General features: G+C 42.4%; 1 non-coding gene across 1 annotated transcript; it reads left to right on the top strand.

Moving 5' to 3' along the window:
• The first annotated feature begins 7,438 nt into the window (after positions 1–7,438).
• On the top strand, positions 7,439–7,514 carry Trnaa-ggc (transfer RNA alanine (anticodon GGC)). The gene has a single exon. It is a non-coding gene; the product is annotated as a tRNA-Ala (tRNA).
• The last annotated feature ends 1,975 nt before the right edge of the window (positions 7,515–9,489 follow it).

The raw sequence follows: 9,489 nt of genomic DNA on the forward strand, positions 1-9,489 counted from the left end.
TGTTCATCGTGATGTATATGTTTAAATCATTTGTTTTTGAAGCATCGAACAAACGTTTGAAAACTCTATTACAATCCACGCACGAGCATGAGTTTATTAAGAAGTCTAATAATTGACGTTATCAGTAAACATCGTTGCTTCTGTATCCGTTTTCAATTTTGTTTATTTATATAATTTTGAAACGTTGAATAAACGTTTGATAATTCGCTTATTGCAATAACAACAATGGCTTTAGTTAAACGTTGTACGAACGTTTATTCCACTCTACAAATAAATTTATTTTTAGCGGACTTATTCTTTTTAAAACATTTTGCACTTTGCCATTCACTAGAGAATAAATTATTATTTTTATACTTACTTAGGAATGATAGAAGAAATCTGCAGGAAAAATCTACCTCCATGATGGCAGATAGAAGGCAGCAGCTTCACAACTTACTAAATCAAACAATAAAATCAAGACTGATAATTCACTTTTCGGAATGACATTTTTTTTTTTTTTTTTTTTTTACAAGGGAGAATGCATTTACACACTAACCCAGTACACGTGCATTGTAGTTGCCAAACTACCACACGGAAGTGTACTGGAGTGTCGGACTCGACCATACCGGTAATACCGACTAAACTCCCTTGGGCTCCGCCATCGTTTCCCCCAGGAACTACCTCGCAGTACTACTTCTGGGGGGACGGCAGTACTAAGCGTACTCACTCATTATCGCTCACACAGGCACTCGTCCCACGCGAGACTGACTTGGGTGCTCGCACCCCATTCACTCCATTTGAGTCTTACTTGGATGCTCTCCCGGACGCTCCGCTGCCATGCCTCGAGGTGTCAATAGCGGTAACTGCCTGGGCCTACAGATATTGCGCTACGACACTCTGCCTCAGCACGAGCAGATCAATCACACCACTGCCGAAGCAGACCATACGCTACGCTACCCTGCCGAAGCAGGGACACTCCCCATGCACCACATGTGCACAACTGTAGGTGTGTGGGTACAACCCACTGCTACCCTGCCGCCGAAGCAGCTTCTCCAAAGACCATTCGCTCCATGTGACCCTTTTCGGGTGCTCACTCTAACACTCCACTGCAATGCCTCGAGGTGTCGATGGGATACCTCGACTCCTGCCTCAGCATGTGCAGTCCATACTCAGACTTCTGCTGCGCTTTGAGGTGACAATAGCGGCGGAGACACGCTATGACACTCCTGCCTCAGCACAACCAGATCACCCACTCCCTGCCGAAGCAGCCCACGCGCTACCCTACCGAAGTAGGTACACTCCACAACTTATTCTAACACTCCACTGCCATGCCTCGAGGTGTCGATAGCGGTATGTGGGGACTAATCAACGATACTACGCTACGACACTCTTACCTTAGCATGTGCAGTCCATACTCAGACTTCTGCTGCGCTTCGAGGTGGCCATAGCGGCGGCGACTCGCTATGACACTCCTGCCTCAGCACAACAGATCACTCACTCCCTGCCGAAGCAGCTCACGCACTACCCTACCGAAGTAGGGACACTCCACATGCCAGTTGGCACTCGCTCCCTGGGCTTGTGCTTTTGAAGCGGCACACAGTCGCTTTGATAGAGTCCGCTTACGGGCACTTGTGGTTTTTTGGGAGGGATTTTAGCAGAGCCCACTGCTAAATCCCACCACGCCCTAGGCAGTTCTCCCTGACTCGCAGACAGCTGGGGAGGGGTCGTCAAGCCCTTGGACATCATGCTGTTCCTGCTGTCCCTGCTGCCCCCGGAATGACATTACACTAACTATAACGTCGTTGAACTCCTATTAAGCTTTTTCTCGACTGTTGGCAATTTTGTTGAGTAATGACCAACAACCCCATTACAGCTGTTCAACCAGAATTGTTCAACAACGTATGGTTTATATTTCTAATTCAGCTTGGTACTTTCCAAGGTGACAAATATAGCTGATGGTAAACAAGAGGGCTGGGGATTCAAAGGTCGTTGGATCGATACCGGTATCCTGTTCATAATTTATTTTTCATCTTATTTCCAGTATGTTGAACAATGCCTTAATAAGTGTAACAATGTAATGAAATAAATGTATTTATAAAGGCATAATTAAAAAAGCCTAATCAGTGAGTTGCTGACTAGTTGAATTAACATTATGTTATTGTTATGCTCTTCTTGCTGTGGATTTAATTTTGAACAATGATTCAGTGATTGATAAGTGAATGAGAAAGTTGATATAAGACGAACTTTTTTCATAAAACAAAGAATAATTGTTTGGTATCGGTAGCGGAACCATAGCATTAGTGCCGGCCCGAGCACGCGTCAGAAGGAGAAGCTTCAAATATGTATTCGCATTGATGGAAATAAAACCTTAAACAAGTAGCAGGCTACCTACTAGAATTATAATCTTGATGGGAAATTTCACTTGACTGTTACTGCTATCCACGCGAATAATTATCGGCAGCGTCATTTTATAACGCGCGCATGTGATTCTGCTACCGATGGAAAACAATCTGCCGTCACCAAGCAATTAAGTTTTACTTTGAACAAAATTCATCTCGCCTCAGGTTGTGACTTAAGAGCTACTTTCTCTGATGGTAGCCAATCATTAGTACTTCAAACAAGAAAATTTAATCTGAGCGCGAACGACCGCATGAACCACACCATCGATGAGAATAAAATTTCCGGTAGCAGCTCCGCCGAAGCCGATGGTGGGACTACGATCTGCTTTTCGCGACACCTTGAACAAAATGGCTCGCGCGCGGAAGAGCTGATTTATTGTAATCAATAAAGTTAAACCTGTAGTCACGCCCCTTTAGTAAGTGTGTGACGGGTACACAATATTTGCAGTCATACCGGACAACAAAGAGGCGGGACTAATGGGCCATCTTTATGGATTATAAGAAAACTGCTTTTCTCGCGCGCGTGGCATTTCATTTGAAATATCGCGGAGGGCGGTCACAGCATCGGTAGAGATGTCGCAAATCAATCGATTACTTCGATTAATCGATTATTTGTTGTGATAATCGATTAATTTTTAAATCGATTACTTCCCAACGATTAATCGATTCAATAATCGACAAGAATCGAGAGTAATCGATTAATCGGGATTTTACTACAACTATTACAGCTAATTTTGATTCGATTACTACTCAACGATGAATCGATTCAATAATCGTCAAGAATCGAGAGTAACCGATTAGTTACTAATCGATTAATCGAGATTTTACGACATTTCTAAGTTGCTGAGCAAATTATATTCCAAATACATATGGGATATTGGAAAAATCGGTTCTTCTCAGGGCTTCCATTCTATACAAAGGAAGGTTGAGGCGAGGCGAACTTTTTTCAAAGTGCAAATTAACCGCTTGGAGACGCCATAAAGTTGCCTGGCGTCCGTAGCAGAATCACGAGCGCGCGTCGGAGGGAGATGCTACAAATATGTATTCGCATGGATGGCTTCAGTGGCAGTCAAGTTTAATTCTTTCAAGATTCTTATTTGGTTTCGTTATTCCAGCCTATGGCGTGGGTCGTGTGGTCGTTAGTGATTCGAAATATGCATTATTGGGAATTAATCGATTCTTCTCATGGACACCATTTTAAACATAGGAAGATTGAGGCGAGACGAATTTGTTCAATTACGTTGCCATTCGTAGCAGAATAACGAGCGCGTATTGTAGAGAGCTGCTGCAAACATGTATTCTTGCACTGGCACTAGATTCTTCATTTCACCAAACTGTTTTAAGTAGTTTACGTCGGGCGGTCGTGTCTTGTACTCAACCCTTATGATTTTTTCATTGCAATAATGGTGGAAAACATTCCAGCTTCGTTAGTGAAATGGGATAAACTGCAACTGTTGCATCATTGGAGAGATCATTCTGAAGAACCGATTTGTTTTCCAGATAACGACGCAAAAAATTGTATCAGAAAATTGATCTTTGTATTCAATTAGCATTTCCTCAGTTATTAATTGGAAGCTTTTCTATGCCCGCCATTGCATCAGTATCTATCGTGTGTGGCAAGTACAAAAGATACACTATGTCCAGGGAGACGTGAATGTTTCCAACCCGAAAACATCCTAGACCGGACCGAGAATCACACTCGCCATCTCCGGATAGGCAATCCTACGCCTTTGCTCGCAAGGTTATTGGAGACCCGTCAGCTAGTTCTATATAAATTTAAACCGTTAGAATTGATGCAAACGTTAAATGTTTGAATTTAGAATTACCACCACAGTTATTGTTTTATTTTTGATACCATACAAGGAAACCAGCGAAAAGGCTGGTATGATATGAATTGCCAAAAAGCTTTGTAAGTGGTTAACTATCCTTTGTACCACAGGGAGTATGCATAATACTTCAATCGACCAAATTGTTTGGTTGGATCGATAAGCCTAGCATCAGGTATGTCTCGGACGACTAAGAACTTATGCTGTCACATATGTAGATCACAAGGCCTTTCTCCGGGAATTTATTAGAAAACCAAGAACGTATGCTGTAAACGCATTCTATACTTTGTACTACAGAGAGCATGTACCGTAGTTGAATGGGGCAAATTGATTGATGGCTACCGGTATAGATCGAAAGGCCTTGCTCTAGGGAGTTTTAGGATTACCAAGATCATATGCTGTTGCACGGCAAATGTTGGCTAAAGCGTACCAAAGGTACTTCGCGTACCTGAAGGAATAAAATAGACCCCATTTTGCGGTTCTTAGCATCTTACCCAGCAACTCCTATCCCTACCTCCTCGTGGCGCTGGCCGGGCTACGAGCAACTTTAGGGAAGATCGGGTAGCCAACCCCGGTGGGAACTATGGTCGTATGCTGACAGGGAGGGGGGATTTGCTCCTCTCCGGAGGTGCAAATTTGATCGAGCGTCTGTCCTCCATGTTAGGAGCGGCCCACAATAGCGTCTGTTCCCCATGTAAGGGGCGGCTGATAATCGTCGGAGTGCCAGCAAGGGACTCTAAACTAAACTGTGCACACCATGTTTCATCGTATCAGCATCGAGAAGGCAGCCCCTTCAACGCGATGTAGGTATAGCGCAACCCTGGTAAGGTTCTACAGTTACCAAGAAAGGCAAAAATAGAGCAAACGGATTGATTCAACGGCAACAGATCCAGCAACGAATAAAGGACAACGATTGGAAAGTCGGATCTTGGAACGCGAGAATTTCGAATGAACCCGCACGTGTTGGGCTCCTGGCTCGTGAACTGCAGAAGCTCGGCGTTTGTGTGGCAGCAATCCAGGAAATACGGTGGCCCAGAACTGGAGAACGTGAATTCCGGTCGGTGGATCCCATAGCGAACACTTCATTCAAGTACCACATCTACTATAGCGGCGGTGACAGAGCAGAACGAGGAGTTGGCTTCATGGTGATCGGGAAGCAGATGAAGCGTGTAGTCCGGTGGAAGCCGATAAGCGACCGCATTTGCGTGTTGAGAATAAAGGGCCAATTCTTCAACTATAGCCTGATCAGCATTTATGCCCCAACGAATGATAAGCCTGATGATGTGAAGGATGAGTTCTATGAGAGTCTTGATAAGGCCTACGGAGAGTGCCCAAAACATGATGTAAAGATTGTCGGTGGAGAAGTGGAACGCAGTCTCGACTGCAACCACTCAGATTGCTAAGGGTATGCGATAACACACTTTTTCCTAACGAAACGAAACGAAACGAAATTTAAAATGTCTATGTTGATTCGAAACGAAACGAAACGAAATATAAATTTACTTTCAAGTCATCGAAACGATACGAAATCAGGGTATATTTAATTCGAAATTTTTCGAAACGAAACGAAATTTAATTTTTTTCCGCAGAATTTTTATTTAATTGGTTTTATATTATATACGGAGTTTCGATTGCGCTTTTCAAAGTCAAATAACTGTTTTGCGATAAATAGAGTTATAATAAGAGAAGAAGTAGTTTGTGATAAATCGCCTCATTCCCGTTTATATACCATTGGCAATAAGGCAATACCCCAGCATTTTTTCGGGTTGGAAACTTTCTCGACACCCTGGACAAAGTGTATCCATTGTCTTGCCACCCAAGATACATACTCATGCAATGGCGGACATAAAAAAGTTTTCAATTAATAACTGAGGAAGTGCTAATTAGAGGTGTGCGCCGCCGCCGCCACCGACAATTTTGCGCCGCCGTTCAAAATTTGTTACGCTGCTTACTCATCACGTTGAAACTCCACTGAAATTTTCGTGAAAATACCAATGATTTCCTTGGAAAAACTAAAAAGAACTTCGTGTGCAAATTCTGAAGGATTACTTGTTTTTTTTAAACTTTTTTCTACGTGTTTTAAGATTTCCGTTGAAATCCAAAGGATTTCTCGTTGAAAGAAAGTAAGAGAAGAAGGGTTGTTGACAGAAAGACATTTGGCCAAAAGCCAAATGTTGTTTGGCCTAATGTGGCATTTGACTGAACAAACCATTTAGCCAAAACCCATCTAGCCTAAACTTATTTCGCCGAAAATGTCATTTGATCGAAAGGTCGAAAATGTCGTTCAGCCGAACAGTTCCTTTGGCTGAAAGAATCCAAGACGGGTGGTTTAATCTCCGGAAAGAGGCAATTAACTTTGATTGAACTGGACCTGAGTTGCGTGCTCTTGCCAACGCAATGCGGTCGGGTCTGAGTTTGACGACCGACTGGCAAATAATGGGTGGCAACTAAAAAATTGGAAAGAAAAGAATGGCTCAGGAAAAAAAATACAAAGAAGTACAGTTTAATCTGATATATGTTATACAAAGAGTTGTCTTTAGTCTTCTATCTTTGACTAATGAATATTAGCATATGGTCCGTGGTTCGCCGTGCAGCGCAGCCTAGTCTTGCTGGTATGACATGAACGCTGTACGGATCTGCCATTTAGATCTCCAGATTTCTGCTTCTGATCCTGCTTATGAGTTGCTTCGTGTCTTTGGCCTTACAATTACTTTTGTATACAATAGAGCTGAGTAGATCTAATAATGCTATGACAGTTTTCGAACATTTTCTAGCTTAAAATGTTCGACCTTGTGCTTTTTCCATGATCTTTGTTTGTTTGAAAAATTTACAATGCGCGCCGCAGTACTTTTTGTTTTGACGGCATAATGTAAGCAATGTTGGTGTGAAATTGTGTGTGTGACAATTCTAAGGAATCATTCTAAGAATTGATTCCCATTAAGTCATATTTCTGTGACAACATTATTATTCTTATAGAAAAGTATTGAAGTCATTCCTATTTTTTAGTTGACACCCGTTAGCTTACACAACCTCACTTGATCAGTATAGTTGCTGATGAAGAATGTGTATAGCCGCCAGACATTCTAAATACTCACGCTCCTCTAATGTGAAAGTGTACTACACACATGTGAAAGTGTTGGCTTGAGAAATGGATTGCGAGTGATTTGACTATGCGTCCAATTTGGGAATCTCGAGCTGGTTCAGTAGCCGCTAGGTTGCGAAGGCCGACGGAGGTCTTTCGTAGCTTAGTTGGTTAAAGCACCAGTCTGGCGTACTGTGGGGTTATGGGTTCGAGTCCCATCGAAGGGAAAGTGGTTACCTCCGATACATTTTCCAAATCAATATCTTCCACATAATGTTCATATTCATATATGAGTTTTCACAACATTGTAAATGAAAGAATCCGTTGACCGAATAGCTCAATTGGCCGAAATGGTCGTTTGATAGAAAGAACCATTTGGCCGAAATGAACATCTTGCCTAAAATGTCGGAGTGTTTTGCAGAAAGCTCAATTCGGCTAAATGATCTATTGCCAAACGATTATTTCGACCAAATGGCAGTTGGCCATATAACAGAGTTCAGTGCGAGATTTCTCTTGTTTCGGACAGCATATTGTCAGAAAAATATAATAGCTCTTTTAGTGGAATGTATTCAACCGTCTAAGACGAATTAAGTAATCTCCATTTAATTCCACCAGTTAATTTTCGTTTTCTTTGCAGATACGTATTTCGACCACACACGAAATACGTATCTGCAAAGATAATGAAAATTAACTGGTGGAATTAAATGGAGAGTACTTAATTCGTCTTAGACGGTCGAAATATTGTGTTCTGCATTGCGCGGCCGGTAATAAAAATCAGTTCAGTGCGTGATTTCTCTTGTTTCGGACAGCAGAACGATCGCGCGATTGGCCGAAATATTGTGTTCTGCATTGCGCGGACGGTAATATGAGTAGTCATCGAACAAGTAAGTGCAGTGCGTGTTTTAGTCGTCGGGAAAGAAATAAAATATCTGTCTTGTGCTCGGTGGCTCATGCGTATGTCGCGCACGGTCGAAAAAAGCGCGTTCTTCAATAGTTTGCTGTAGCCATCGAGCAAGTGAGTACAGAGTGCTGCGCTTCCGTGCGGTCGTCTGAAACGCGAATCTTCTCAGTTTTCATATGCCACCGGGCGTGCATGTTTTAACTTTTAACTCGAATTAGTGTTATTTCCCATACCAAAGTGAATCCAGATAAATTATCCTTTGTAACTAAAACGATATCCTTTCCCAAGACAATTGTGGAGATGCAGAGGTATACTCGGTCTCTAGTAGCAACGGGAGTCGGACTAACAATCCTTCCATTCCTATATGACCGTAAGGACGTGGCCGGCGCCGTTATTGACTTTAAATATTTGAGCCACCGAAACGTGTACATTGAGAATGGATAGCTAATCACAAGCTCCATTCATTGTGTTCTCTGTACAATCGCAAGTTCAGTCAATCACGGAGTAGCAACAACGAATTGTGCGGTCATAATGCTCATGCTCATGCTCAAATGGCAGTTGGTCAAATTACATTTTCGTTAAAACCATTTTCGAACCAACAACCGTTTCGGACAAACGTTTACATAATTCCGCCAAATGGAATTCGGCTTACAGTGTTAGTCGGCCAAGCGACATTCGAACAAATGGTTTTTCGCCGAATGACTTTCGACCAAACGACAGGAAGGGCCATTTGGCCGAAAAGTATTTGGCCAAATAAAAATTAGACCCATCTGGCCGAAAATGTCATTTAACGAAATGGATATATGACCGAAAATATCGTTTAATCATTTGGCCGAAAAAGTCTTTTGGCCGAAAAGGTGGCCATTGGGCCATTTAGCCGTATGATCCGTTCGGCCCAATGGCCCTTTCTGTCAAACGACCAAACGGCATTTTCGGCCTGTTGGCTCATTCAGCCGAACGACAATTTCGGCCAACAACCAGTTAGAGACAACCTTTTTTTTCTGCCGATTGTCACTTTGGCCAAATGAAATTTTTGGTCAAACCGTTTCGCACGAAATATTTCGTCGAACTCACACTCCACAGAACATGTGTCTAGACGATTGACGTCGCTAACCACACGGCCACGAAGCCCACAAAATATGATGTCATCATATTTTCGATGAAGTAGTTTCACTGAAATTTCGTAAGTAAAAACAACCATGAATATTGCTGTTCTGATGTATTATTTGCAGGGTTCATACTTTTCGTTTCGGTGAGTCACAAACAAACGATTTTTGGTCGAATGAGAATCTTTTTTGGCAG

Source organism: Armigeres subalbatus, chromosome 1 (genome assembly GCF_024139115.2).
Source record: "Armigeres subalbatus isolate Guangzhou_Male chromosome 1, GZ_Asu_2, whole genome shotgun sequence".
Taxonomy (NCBI): Eukaryota; Metazoa; Arthropoda; class Insecta; order Diptera; family Culicidae; genus Armigeres; species Armigeres subalbatus.